The sequence below is a fragment of the Camelus bactrianus genome, chromosome 13 (genome assembly GCF_048773025.1).
Source record: "Camelus bactrianus isolate YW-2024 breed Bactrian camel chromosome 13, ASM4877302v1, whole genome shotgun sequence".
In the NCBI taxonomy this organism is placed as follows: domain Eukaryota; kingdom Metazoa; phylum Chordata; class Mammalia; order Artiodactyla; family Camelidae; genus Camelus; species Camelus bactrianus.
Genome location: NC_133551.1, coordinates 30,738,620 through 30,753,318, shown reverse-complemented (window position 1 = coordinate 30,753,318; position 14,699 = coordinate 30,738,620). Strand labels below are relative to the sequence as shown.

At 40.3% G+C, this 14,699-nt stretch overlaps 1 long non-coding RNA gene across 8 annotated transcripts in view; it reads left to right on the top strand.

The window, feature by feature from the left end:
* Positions 1–10,001: 10,001 nt before the first annotated feature.
* LOC105075565 (uncharacterized) overlaps positions 10,002–14,699 on the top strand; it is a 60,858-nt gene continuing 56,160 nt past the window's right edge. For 3 of the 8 annotated variants that reach the window (XR_012511176.1, XR_012511177.1, XR_012511175.1), the window contains exons 1-2: positions 10,013–10,416; positions 11,227–11,339. This is a non-coding gene — a long non-coding RNA (uncharacterized LOC105075565). Of the gene's footprint in view, positions 10,417–11,226; positions 11,340–14,699 lie in introns of all 8 variants that reach the window. The other 5 variants (XR_012511178.1, XR_012511183.1, XR_012511180.1 and 2 more) reach the window with 5 other exon arrangements.

The window sequence follows — 14,699 nt, the reverse complement described above, 5'->3', positions numbered from 1 at the left end:
GTACATAGAACAATTACTAACAGAGATAAAGGGGGATATTGATGGGAATACAATTATAGTTGGAGATTTTAACACCGCATTAACATCACTAGACAGCTCTTCCAGACAGAAAATAAATAAGGCAACAGAGAAACTAAATAATACAATAGAAAAATTAGGTTTGGTGGATATTTTCAGAGCATCACACCCCCCCAAAATAGGATATACATTCTTTTCGAGTGCACATGGAACATTTTCTAGGATTGATCATGTACTTGGGCACAAAAGAAGCCTGAACAATTTTAAGAAGATAAGAAATTATCTCAAGCATCTTTACGACCACAATGTCATGAAACTAGAAATCAACAACAGAGAAACAAAGGAGAAAAAAAGGAAAGCATGGAGATTAAACAATATGTTATTTAAAAAAACAATGGGTCAATGAGGAAATCAAAGCTGAAATTAAAAAATACCTTGAGGCAAATGAAAATGAAAGCACAACCACACAACATTTATGGGACACAGCAAAGGCAGTGCTAAGAGGGAAGCTTATAGTGATGCAGGCCTTCCTCAAAAAAGAACAATCTCAAATAAACAATTTAACCCACCATCTAAAAGAACTAGAAAAAGAAGAACAAAAAACCCAAAAGGCAGCAGAAGGAAGGAAATTATAAAGATCAGGGAGAAAATAAATAAAATAGAGATTTAAAAAACCATAGAAAAAATTAATCAAACCAAAAGCTGGTTTTTTGAAAAAGTAAATAAAATCAACAAACCTCTGGCCAAACTCACAAAGAAGAAAAATGAAAGAGCACAGATTAATAAAATAAGAAAGGAAAATGGAGAAATTACAACAAATAAAATAGAAATACAGAATAGCATACGAGAATATTATGAAAAACTATATGGAAACAAACTGGATAAACTAGAGAAGATGGACAAGTTTCTGGAAACATACAGTTCACCAAGACTGAATCAAGAAGAAACTGACCACTTGAACAAACCAATCACTAGAAATGAAATCGAATTAGCAATAAAAAACCTCCCTACAAATAAAAGTCCAGGACAGGACGGCTTCACCGGGAAATCTACCAAACATACGAAGAAGAACTCATACCAGTCCTTCTCAAACTCTTCATTCTATGAAGCCACCATCACCCTGATACCAAAATCAGGCAAAGACACTACCAAAAAAGAGAATTATAGACCAATATCACTGATGAACATAGATGCCAAAATCCTCACCAAAATATCAGCAAACAGAATCCAACAACACATAAAAAAGAGTATACATCATGACCAAGTGGGTTCATCCCAGGGACACAAGGCTGGTTCAACATACACAAATCAACCAATGTAATACATCACATCAACAAGAGAAAGGACAAAAGCCACATGATCATCTCAATAGATGCAGAAAAACATTTGATAAAATCCAACACCCATTTATGATAAAAACTCTCACCAAAGTGGGTACAGAGGGAACATATCTCAACATAATAAAAGCTATATATGACAAACCTACACCCAGCATAGTACTCAACGGTGGAAAACTCAAAAGCTTCCCACTAAAATCTGGGACAAGGCAAGGCTGCCCACTATCACCACTCCTATTCAACATAGTCCTGGAAGTCCTAGCCACAGCAATCAGGCAAGAGAGAGAAATAAAAGGGATGCAAATTGGAAAAGAAGAGGTAAAAGTGTCACTATATGCCGATGACATGATACTATATATAGAAAACCCTAAAAGGTCCACACAAAAACTACTAGAGCTGATCGAAGAATTCAGCAAGGTAGCAGGTTACAAAATTAACGTTCAAAAATCAGCTGCATTTTACACTAACGATGAATCAACAAAAAAGAAAGTAAAGAAACAATCCCCTTTAAAATAGCACCCAAAGTAATAAAATACCTAGGAATAAATCTAACCAAGGAGGTGAAAGAATTATACACAGAGAACTATAAACCACTGATGAAGGAAATTAAGGAAGACTTTAAAAAATGGAAAGATAGCCCATGCTCCTGGATTGGAAGAATCAATATTGTTAAAATGGTCACACTGCCCAAGGCAATCTACAGATTTAATGCAATCCCTATCAAATTACCCAGGACATATTTCACAGAACTAGGACAAATCATAAAATTTATATGGAACCATCAAAGACCTAGAATTACCAAAGCATTACTGAAGAGAAAGAAAGAGTCTGGAGGAATAACTCTCCCAGACTTCAGACAATACTAGGGAGCTCCAGTCATCAAGACAGCATGGTACTGGTACAAGAACAGACATATGGACCAATGGAACAGAACAGAGAGCCCAGAAATGAACCCACAAACTTTTGGTCAACTCATCTTCGACAAAGGAGGCAAGAATATACAATGGAATAAAGACAGTCTCTTCAGCAAATGGTGTTGGGAAAACTGGACAGCAGCATGTAAAGCAATGAAGCTGGAACACTCCCTTACACCATACACAACAATAAACTCAAAATGGATCAAAGACTTAAACATAAGACAAGATACAATAAACCTCCTAGAAGAAAATATAGGTAAAACATTATCTCACATACATCTCAAAAATGCTCTCCTAGGGCAGTCTACACAAGCAATAGAAATAAAAGCAAGAACAAACAAATGGGACTAATGAAACTTACAAGCTTCTGCACAGCAAAGGACACCATAAGTAAAACAGAAAGACAACCTACGGAATGGGAGAAAATTTTTGCAAGTGAAACCGACAAAGGCTTGATCTCCAGAACATATAAGCAGCTCATACAACTTAATAAGAAACAACCAAACAACCCAATCCAAAAATGGGCAGAAGATCTAAACAAGCAATTCTCCAAGGAAGACATACAAATGATCAATAAGCACACGAGAAAATGCTCAATATCACTAATTAGCAGAGAAATGCAAATCAAAACTACAATGAGGTACCACCTCACACCAGTCAGAATGGCCATCATTCAAAAATCCACAAATGACAAATTCTGGAGAGGCTGTGGAGAAAGGGGAACCCTCCTACACTGCTGGTGGGAATGCAGTTTGGTGCAGCCACTGTGGAAAACAGGATGGAGATTCCTCAGAACACTAGGAATAGACTTACCATATGACCCAGGAATCCCACTCCTGGGCATGTATCCAGAAGGAACCCTGCTTCAAAATGACACCTGCACCCCAATGTTCATAGCAGCACTATTTACAATAGCCAAGACATGGAGACAGCCTAAATGTCCATCAACAGATGACCGGATAAAGAAGATGTGGTATATTTATACAATGGAATACTACTCAGCCATAAAAACCGACAACATAATGCCGTTTGCAGCAGCATGGATGCTCCTGGAGAATGTCATTCTAAGTGAAGTAAGCCAGAAAGAGAAAGAAAAATACCATATGACATCGCTCATATGTGGAATGTGAAAAAAAAAAAAAAACAAAAAAAAAACCAAAGCATAAAGACAAAATAGAAACAGACTCATAGACAGAATAGAAACCTTTGGTTGCCAAGCTGTCGGGGGGTGGGAATGGATAGACGGGATTTCAAAATTGTAGAATAGATAAACAAGATTATACTGTATAGCACAGGGAAATATACACAAGATCTTCTGGTAGCTCATGGAGAAAAAAATGTGACAAGGAATATATGTATGTTCATGTATAACTGAAAAATTGTGCTCTACACTGGAATTTGACACAACATTGTAAAATGATTATAAATCAATAAAAAATGTTAAAATAAATAAATAAATAAAATATCAGTAATTGTGTGCTACCCATTTTGCTATTTTGTTATTTTCCTAAGCTGAATGAAAAGTGATTTCTCAGTGTAGTTGTACTATGAGTCAGATTGCATACTGTTCCATTCTCTTAGGAACCATTTGTATTTCCTTTTCTATGAACTGTTCACATCTGTTTCTCACTTTTGGTTGAACTGTTAGTCTTTTATCAGTTTCTATAACTTCTTTAGATATTAGATTAGCCTTTTGTTTATGATAAATTAAAACAAAATGAAAATTATGGTATTTTAAAAATAAGGGTTTTATTAGTTTGCTAGGGCTGCCATAACAAAATACTATAAACTGAATATCTTAAAAAACAGAAATTCATTGGCTCACAGTTCTAGAAGCTGCAAGTCCAAAGTCAAGTGTTGGCAGGGTTGGTTCCTTGTGAAAGCTGGGAGAAAATTATCTGTTCTAGGCCTCTCTTCTTCGCTTGTAGATGGCTGTCTTCATGCTCCCAGGGTGCTCTCCCTGTAGAGGTGTCTGTCCCTAAATTCCCCCTTTTTATAAGGATACCACTGGTATCAAGTTGGGGTCCACCTTAACAACCTCAGTTTTAACTTGTTCCATTACAGCTGCAGGACATTGATGCTGTTTATTATGCCTAAAAAATGTACTTCTCTCATCAGCTATTGATAGGAAGAACTTTTTTTTAATTTACTATTTTTTGTTTGTTTTTTTCTTTTTTGGAAGGGGTAATTAGGTTTGTTTGTTTGTTTATTTTAATGGGGGTACTGGGGATTGAACCCAGAACCTCGTGCACGCTAAGCACACACTCTAACACTGAGCTATACCCTCCCCCTCTCCCCAGGCAGAAATCTTAAATCCCTGTAAATACTAGGTCTTTAGTGAAGCAGCAATGGTTAGACATTTATGTCACATGCGTGGAAAGACTTGCAGTGATACTTCTTAGCTTTATTTTGGTGCCTTCAAGATAAAGTGCAAAACACTCTGCAGGTTTCCCAGGAAGCTCGATAACTGATTTAAAATATTCACGTTGCTGCAAAGCTGCTGTTTAAGTCACATAATCCACTTATGTGCTAAAATTACCTTCTGTATTGTCCATTTTTATTTTGAATGCTACCTTGTCTTTACAACCTCTAGATGCTCTATGAGATAGCAATAACAAGCAGGGGACAAAGTGCTCTTTAACAAATGTCTTTCAACTGATACAAAGATTACCTCTGATGTAAATTACTGCAGCATGGGAGCACAGAAATTCACAAAGCAATTGACATTTACTGAATAGTTCTGTGTGCTAAGGGCAGTTTTGAGGGCTTTGCACAATGCTAAGGAGGTGCTGGAACTCTCAATTTGCAGATAATGAAAACAAGTCTCAACTAAATTATGGTACGTGTCTAAGACTACAAAACTAATAAGGAAGAGATCCACCATCTCAATCAGATCTGCGAAAGGCATAAGGACCAAAACACTGAAAACAACTGACCAGGGCAGCCCCTTGCATAAACAGCAGCTTTCAGTCTCTTCTCATGAAAATGAGAAGAGGAAATAAAGTGTTTGTTTGCTATTGAAGCCACAGGATTGGTATCTTCTGAGGGTGAGAGAGGGATCTGTCCCGGGCCTCTCTCCTGGGCTCCCCAGTGGCCACCTTCCTTCTCTCCATGTCTGCGTCCCATCCTTCCCCACCATCCTGCCCTTTTCCCACTGCCAACAACAATGGCACAACATATACACTGGGTGAGATATAAAAACCCGCTACAGAAAGAACACTCTGGCCACAACAGGTTCAGAAATGGCATAGTACTACCCCAGTAAACTACAGTGACAACAGCTGGTGGGCCTGGTCCCCTCCAAGTGGCAGAGGCCAGCACCCTGGGGGTTTGTCCCACAAGGACTCGGGCTAGTAACTAGGCTGTTTTTTCAGTTCCAGAGTTCCATTGCTTCCCTGTAGTTCTCCTCTGAGCTGTGCATGGAACATGGGTGTAAATTTTTACTGAAAAGGATATAGTGAAAATGCAAAGTCTTACATTAAGATTTGATTAAAACTCTTTCAAAGTGATGTCAATTTTGCTTTCTTTAGTTCTGAGATAAGGAATGGGGGTTGCATGGTCTTCTGTTCTACAATTCCAAATAAAGGTTCATACAGAGTATCCAAATTTCTATTTTAACTTTGTTTGTTTTGTTGGTCACTCAATAGTCATTGTGTTAAGTCCTAGGGCTGAAGAGGTGACAAGCCTGAGGTCCTGCTGTAGGTGGCAGTCCGTGGAGAAAGCATTATTATTTACCTTTTTTGTTACTCTTAACGTCTTTTTGTAGGGACAACTTTCCATCTGCTGTCATATTCCTTTTATCAGAACTCCATATTTCTACTAGTCTACATGTGTTGGTGAAAAAGTATCTCAGCTTTTATTGCTCTGAGAAACTGTTTTGCCTTCACTTTTTAAAAGGTGATTTGGTCTGGGAAATAGTCGAGACTAATGCTTTTTGTTTGTTTGTTATTGTTGTCGTTTCTTTCCCCCAGTACTTTAAAATATCTCTGTGCTTCATTTGGGCTTGTGTGATGCCCGACAAGAATCTTCTATCTTTCATATTTTTGTTCTGCTGTACATGTTGTGTCTTTTTATCTCTGGCTGCTTTTAAGATTTTCTCTTTATCTCTACCACTGTTGTTTTTTTTTTAATAATTTGATTTTGATGTACCTTGGTATGTTTTTCTCATCGACCAGGATTTTCCTCCTGGTTATGCTTCATACAGCCCTGCTGGTTTACATGGCTGGTCATTTTTTATTCGATGCCAGACATGATGGGTTTTACATCGTTGGGTGCCGAGTTTTGTTGTAATTAATTAAGGAGTATCAGATTTTGTTCTAACTTGCAGTTTTGGAATAAATTGGTTTCTTTTAAGGCTTGCTTTTAAGATCTGCGAAGGTGAACGTATACAGGCTGGAGTCTGGGGCTAACCTAGCCCCTCCACTAGGGCAGAGCTCTCCGGGTGCTTTACTGCGGTCCTCTCTGTTATGAAGCCGTTCCCCATTAGGTGGTGGGAAAACACGCTGTTACCAGCTCAGTGTTAGCTCCAGGAACTGCTTCTCTTCCTGCTTTTTGGTGGTTTTCCACCAGCCTTAGGTAGGTAGTGTTCTCCATCCAACTCAGTACTTAGCTAGGCTAGATGTTCCCTTTTACACCTTCACAGATATCTGCATTGATTCTCTCTCTGTCTCTGTCTCTGTTCAGCTTCCTCTTCTCTAATATTCTGGTCCACAGTCTCTAGCTTCTTGGGACTTCCTGAGCTCCAGTCCTCCTCTTTCAGACAGTGCTGTCTGGGTTTTCCCTCAGTGCACATCACTTCAGAAACTGCACCCAGGCAACACTCTGGGCTACTGTAAGCCTCGCCTCATTGGTTTCTCTTTTCTCAGGGATCACAGCCATACACTATCTGTTGTGCAGTGAAACTACTGTTTCACACTCTTTCTCACGTTTTCTTGTTGTTTCAGAAAGGTTTATTCAATCACAGTCAAAAGCAAAAATTCCAAGATAATGCCTTTGAAGTTTTTTTAGTATGATTTTTAAAATTGTAGACTTTGTCTCAGCTAGAATTTATTTTGATGTATAATATGAAGTCGGGGTACAGAGATGTTTGCTTTTTTCTCTTTAGATAACCAGTGGTACCAGTAGCATTTATCATATGGTCTATTCTATTGTCATTGATCTGCAATATTTATTTTGTTCAAAGTCAAGTTTCCATACATGCATGGGATATTTCTAGGCTATGTTTTCCATCAATTTTTCCATCAAGATTCCATCAATCTTTCAAAATCTATTTTCATACCAATAGCATTTTGTCTCAGTCATCATTTCTTTTTTTAAAATGAGTCCTAAGTCTTTGTATCAGATAAGTTTTGATTAAAACTCCATCTCCATCTTTCTTTTAGGATTTCCTTTGATTATTTTGGCCCTTTGTTTTTCCATATAGAGTCTATCTATGGTACTTTTATTATTTATTACTAAAGGACTTATTTTTAAAGTGCTGTTTTAACTGATTTTTGCTGATGTAAAAAAATACTTTTTAATATTAATTTTGTATACAGTTCCTTTCTAGGTTCACCTGTTAATAATTTATCATCTCAGTTCACAAAGCAGATAATCATATCACCTATAAATGGCAGATTTGTTCCTTTCTTTTCAATCTCTATATCTGACCAAATCTTCCAGTATGATGTTAAATAAAAGTGGTCACAGTGAAAATTGTTTGTGAGCTTAAAGGATTCTTTCAATATTTTATATTAAATAAGATATATACACTATTCATTTCTGTGTAGATACTCTTAATAGATAAAGTGGTGCTTTTCCAATCTTAATTTAATATTTTTTAAAACATCATGCATCATTACTTAATTTTATCTATTTCTTTCCTGACTCTTATTGCGATAGTTTTTTCCCGACTCTTACTGAGATAGCTTTTCCCCCTCTCCTTTAATCAGTCAATATTGTCAATTACTTAAACTGATTTTTAAATATTAAACCACCATTGAACTCTTGTCATAAAAGCAAAGTGGCCAGTTTAGTTTTACCATTTTTCTACATTATGGATTCTGATTGTTTGTGCTTTGGATGGGAAGTTTGCATCTATTTTCACAAGTTAGTTTGGATGGAGATTTCCTTTTTCATAGCTCCCTGATTTCATGCATATCAAGCCACATAAAATTACTTTAGTAGTCCTCATGATTCTGTTCTCTGGAAAGCTTGTGTAAGATTGTAGCATTTTTTAAGGTTTAAATATCAATTGAACTCAACTGTAAGTAAAATAGACCTAATGTTATCTTTATGAGAAGATTTTTTTTTTGGACTACTGATTCAATTGCTCTTAAAGTTCATGTGACTTTTAGATTTTTTCTCCTTGGAGTCAATTTTATTAATTTTCATTATTCTAGAATTTACTTATTTCTATATTTATTGTGTGTAAAGTTTTCATAATTTTTCTTATTTTTTAATTTTCTGGAGTAATTTTAGTTATATTCAAATTTGTACTTCTAAAATTATGTGTAACTGTATCCACTTTTTTTCTCTGTTAATCTTGCCAGAGCCTGTAATCTTTATGAAACCAAGTTTTTGGTTTCAAGTTCTCTGTATTGATATTCATTTTAGGTTTTCTTAATTTGCATATGTAGAAATTCATGTCTTTGTTGATGTCTGTCTTATGCTTTCTTCTGGCTAAGTTGTTCAAGGGTCTCTATTCCAAAGCTAAATGCCTTACAAGAACTAAAAACATAATTAAATGAAAAAATGAATAAGAAAGAGCTAGAAACATCTGAATTCCAGTCATGACTCTCTTACTAGTTGGTTTATCTTGGTTAGCTGATGACTTTGTAATGTATCTTAACCCCGATGAAAACAGAAATTCACAAGTAAGTTGAATATTTTAGGTGACCTGCTTTGCGCAGAATCTGTATAACCATTACCTCCTTGACCTGGCCAGTAAATTCTTGCCAAGGCAGCCTAGATTGTGTTAGTTTTGTTTGCAACCACACCGCAAAATCAACTCAGATTTAAAATACTGTTCAGTGAACGCCTTAATTTTTTCCACCACATTGTTGTTAGACTGAATATTCCCGTTTAGTACTTGTTCAGTCATCAGCTTTAAAAACTGATCTTTGTTCTCATTGTACTTTATTACAAGGCACTGTAAAAAGAATAACGCGTATGAACATTAAATGTTCTTTTATATAATTTGCAAAATAAAAATTAGCTCTGGGGGTTACTTCCCCACGGAGCTTCACCAATAACTGTCACAGGCCATGAAGAGGGCGGTGGAAGCAGGGGCCTGGAGAGAGCGCGGAGGCGATCCATGGAAACCCCAGACCCCACGTCCACCCACCACCTCCATCAGGCTCCGTAGACACTCCTTGGACAACGTAATTCTAAAGTCCAAATAAAAATTTTAAAAGGGATGGGGTTCCGGGTGTAGACTCTTCGGCCATCAGAGGTTTTCATGAATTCTTTGGTTGCGCAACCCCCTCTTGCAACCACATTAACTGGCTACAGCTGCCGCCCGCTCCAGCCTTCAGGCAGGCGGGAAGATGCGATGCCTGGGGCCGGCAGAACTGTGCCTGAACCACGACCGGGCGACGATGGGCCGCTGTCAGGTCCTGCCTGCCCCCCTGCCCCGGACACGCACCAGCCGCGGAGCCAAGACCGCAGACACCAGTACGGGAAGCCCCCGAGAGGAGGCGCGGGGACGGAGCGGGCGCCAGGCGGGGTGGGCGCGTCCGTGGGCGGGGCTCTGGCGCGGCAGCGCGGGCGGGGGAGACCGCGGCGCCCACGGCTTACGGGCTGTTGCACCCGGTACCGGGTGGCTGCCTGAAGGTGGGCGTGGGCGCCCGGCGGAGTGGGCGTGGCCGTGGGCGAGGCTCTGGCGCGGCGGCGCGCAGGCGGAGGGGCTGCTGCTCCCGGTACCCGGGTCGCTGCCTGAGGCGCAGGCGCGTGGTCGCAGTCTGCCCGGGCCTCGCATCGCTGTGGGCTTACCCTGACGACGCAGCAGAGGCCTTTCCGCCTGGCGGTGCTCGGCGCCTCTGACTTTACCGGCCAGCTCATGACAGAGCAGGTGTCCCGGAGCGGACCTCCCACCTGCCGTGGGCCGCGCGGGCCGCTCCCCGGAGAAGCTGCGGCGAGTGCCGGAGAGGTTGCCGTGAAGCCGGGTGAGGGGGGCGGGCTGGGCCCGGGCTCGGCCCCGCCGCCACCGCCGCCGCTCGCCCCCAGGAGCCCCCTTCTCGGGACTGAGGGGTTCAGGGCGCCGGAAATGGGCGTCCCTCCTCCCGCAGCGCCCCTCCGTCTCCCCAGCCCTGCTGGAGGCCGGGAGGAGGGGAGCGGTGCTTCAGTAGTGTCAGCTTTGTTTCGCTCCCTACATCAAACAGAAAAACAGATTGAATCTCGCAGCTTGAGTTTTTCCTTTACTTGGGGAGCCCCGCTGGGGAAATAGTGAGAACTTCAGGTTTTCCTTTCCCAGCTCCATCCCATTTAGTAGCTGGTGGGGCTGGAGTTCACTCGTTATTTGATGGAAACGAAAGTGGAGCGCTGGTTTCTTTGGAATTGTTTGTACTTTGCCTTGTGTTTTGGAGATGGGAGAGAATGCTTCAGAGTTTTACTGATAACATTCCTGAAGCTTTATTTTTAATTTATTTTTTGCTTGTAAGAATTCTCCAGCAGTCCCGTTAGCCGATAGCGAGACCTCTAAATTAGAAGGCCCGCCATTTACATGTTCCTTATGTTAGATTTTCTTTTAAAGGTTAGTAATGTTTTTTAGCAATCCTTAGAATTAACTCCATTTTCCTCATAGTCTTTTCCTTTTTTATTACCTGGTTAAAAACCCTTTCGTCTTTTGTTTGAGAGGGAGAGTTAGCTTTCGATATATTTAGTAAATTTACCATCACTGGTTACTATGAAAAGAAGATCTGGGAAATCTAATACTGTATCAGGATTTGCTTAAGACAATTTATTTCTTATTTTAGGAAGACCAATACTGTCATCTGAAGTTGGAATAATAATTTGTGATATCACCAGTCTAGCCTCACTTGATGAAATGGCTACACCGGCAACAGTTGTCCTCAATTGTGTAGGACAGGTAAGTAATCAGCCTCTCTTTTTATCAGAACAACCTATTCATTTCTAGCAGAATCTGGTATTTTATATTCCAGAGAAACATAAGGGCAGGGGACAGAAGAGTTGATTCAGCGCCTTAATCCCATATGGGGAATTCTCACTTCTTGTGACAAGCAAATGAATATGACCAAGGTCTCCTGAGAGAGAGAATGACACCAGACTCAAGGAATGCATGCTGGTTTATTTAGTGGCTACAGCTATAATTGCCAGACTTTTTAAAAAAAGTTTGAGCATATACCCCTAATCTAAATTTATTTATTTCTAATTACATTCTGTATTACTGTACCAGTATATATGTTAAAATATGTACAGAGGTTAAAAAAGGACTTGTTCATTTATGCAAAAAATATTTCTTGAATGTTTATTATATGTACACTGCACTAGTCTAGGAACATAATGTGCCTAAAACCAAAAATCCCTCACAGAGCCTTCAGTCAGTGGGAGAGACAGAGAAATAAGGTTGAAGCAGTAGGTAGTGACAAGTGCTTTGGAGAAAAATAAAACAGGGAAAGGAGGTAAAGAGATTGGCACATCAGTCTCTGTTAGATGGATGGTCGGGGAAGGTCTCTGTGAGGAATTGAAATTTGCATGTAGACCAGAATGAAGTGAGGGAGAAAACCACCTGAGTATTTGAAGAGAAGGGTCTTCCAGGAAAGAGCAGATACAAAGGTCCTGAGGTAAGCATTTGCTTGGCAAGACCGAGGAATGTGCCAGAGGCCAGTGTGGTTGGGTGAGCTGGGCAGAGAGGTGGGAAGTTAGATGGAGAGGTACTCTGGAGCTAGGTCATTAGGTCTGAAAGGTCAAGATCAGGGTTTGAACTGTCTTCTAAATGTGACAGACTCATTGAATGGTTGAAAGCAAGGGCATGATCTGATCTACAGTTTTGAGATTCTTTGGCTTTTGAGAAGAAAAGTAGATGGTAGAGGACCAAGAGTGGATGGTCAAAGTAAGCCAAGCACAGGGCAGGAGTGTTAGAGGTGCTGAGAAGTGGCTGAGTTCAGGTGTTTTGAGAGGAGAATCATAGCTTCTGCTATTGGACTGGATGCGAGGGGCACACTTTTGGTCCGTGGAACAGGGTGAATGTTGGTGACGTTTACTTCTCTGAGGAGGCTACCACAAGTGGCAAAACATTTGAAAACTAAGCATCTGAAAGTTATTGATAATTTGAAAAATGTAAGCAGAAAGGTCTTTATGATTGTTATCAAGTAAAAATGTATTTAAATTGTTGTTTACTTAGATTTATTTCATTCTTAACTAGCTTAGGATGTGGTTCTGTAGTTCGTTGCTTGAATCACTATCTTACGTACCTTCTCAGCCAGCTCCCTAGTCCTTCCCTTCCCAGTGCCTGGAAAAACCCCAGCCCTGGTTATTCCAGCTCCCTGCTCACTCTGTACCTGCATATCCCCCTGCTGACTGGTCCCACTTTAAATACGTGGGGACAAGCCTCCCCCAGGGCCTCAGCACCTCCAGCAGTCCTGGTCTGTTTCTCTAGGCGATTCTCTCCTACTCTCTGAAGCAGCAGTTTTATAACTTCTTTTCCCCACACTTTTAGCATCCCGTTTCTTTTTCCGCACTCTTATCCGGTGATTTTCTTTCTTACTTTTCACTGTGACAGTAGAAGCTGTCAGAAGAGACCTCCTCTTCCTACCCCAGGTCTTCCTACCCGCCCACCTGCATCGCACCCTGACTCCTCTCACCTCTCATCGCAGGGCGCTGAACCCGCTTCTACTGGGCATGGGACTCAAAGCCTTCATGTTTACAGCTTTACAATTATCATCATGTTCTCCCTCTCAATTGGGTTATTTCCCTCAACATACAAACATGGGATTATCTCTCCCATTGTAAGAAAAACCTCCCTTAGTTCTCCACACTCCTCCCACTACTGCCATCTAGCAAACTCCTGGAAAGGGCTCCCTTTACTTACTGTCTCTCCTTCCCCACCTCCTCCTCTATCTCAAAGGAGTCTTTTAAGATGCTTTTATCCTTCCTCCTCAAATGAAACTGCTCTGCCCAGGTACCCCTGTCACATCCCATCAGCAGTTCTCAGTCCTCTTCTGAGTCCTGTCTCCCCGCATTGAGCCCAGTCCATCACTCTCTCCTTTCCTCACATGGCCCTGAATTCTTGCCCTCTCCTAGCTATTTTTTATCCACCAGCTTTGCCTCCGTCTCCTCTTTTGGATCTTTTTATCCTCCTCCAAATGCCAGAGACTTCAGAGCTTAAGCCTTAGAATCTCTTCTCTGTTTATACTTCCTGACCACTTTTTAATATTATTATTATTATTATTGCAGTAAAATATACATAAAATAAAATTACCTTTTCAAGCATTTTTGAGTATATACTTCAGTGACATTAAGTGCATTCACAATGCTGTGTTAACTGTCAGCACTTTATTTCCAGAACTTTTTCATCATCACACACAGAAACTGTAACTGGGCCAGTATTTTTTAAAAATTTTTATACGTCTTTTTCCTGAATGGAGGCACTGGGGATTGAACCCAGGACCTCATGCATGCTAAGCACATGCTCTATCACTGAGCTGTACCCTCCCCCACGAGCCAGTATTTTTTAAACTGTGAAATCAATTCAGTGGGTTGAGACCAGGCATTAAAAAGGAAGTATCAGATAAACTGAAATAGAAAATAGGGTGAATTACACATAATACTGGTAAATGACCAGTTCATGAACACTTTGTTCCAGCTAGATATATTCGTGCATGGAGCTGCTATGTGAAATGCATTTCTTGGGATTATGTCAGAAAGATCCGAAAGCCTTGGCTATAAATACTATATGTCAGTGATGCCACATTAAGTTATTCCCAGTGAGAACCTGCCCCTTAAACTCCGGGCTGGTGGATCTAGCTACCTTCATCTGGCTGGTTCCATGTGGATGATTCATGGGCATCTCTAGCTTTTGCCCCCAAAACCTGCTCACCCCTAAGCGCTACATGCATGTCTGTTTTCACTTTGTGATATGAGTTATACTCCCAGGGGTAGATGTGCTAACTTTGCCAGGTGGGGGTCATAATTTGGTTTTTTGCAGGGTTTTTGTTTTGTTTTGTTTTGTTTTTTCACTCGTTTCTCTGATCTGTGACAGTTTATTTAGTGAGAATCAGATGATATCTGTAAACCTGGTCAGGCATATGTAAACAAGCATTCTATCATAAAATACAGAAACGACTGAATGATTGCTTTTAAACATTATTTATTGTCTCCTATGCCAGGAACTGGAGGAGAAAAAAGCTGGTTTTAAGAGAAAGATGATTCTGATTTTGGACATGCTGAAACTGAGGTGTCTGCTAGATATTTTTGAATTAAGACAGGA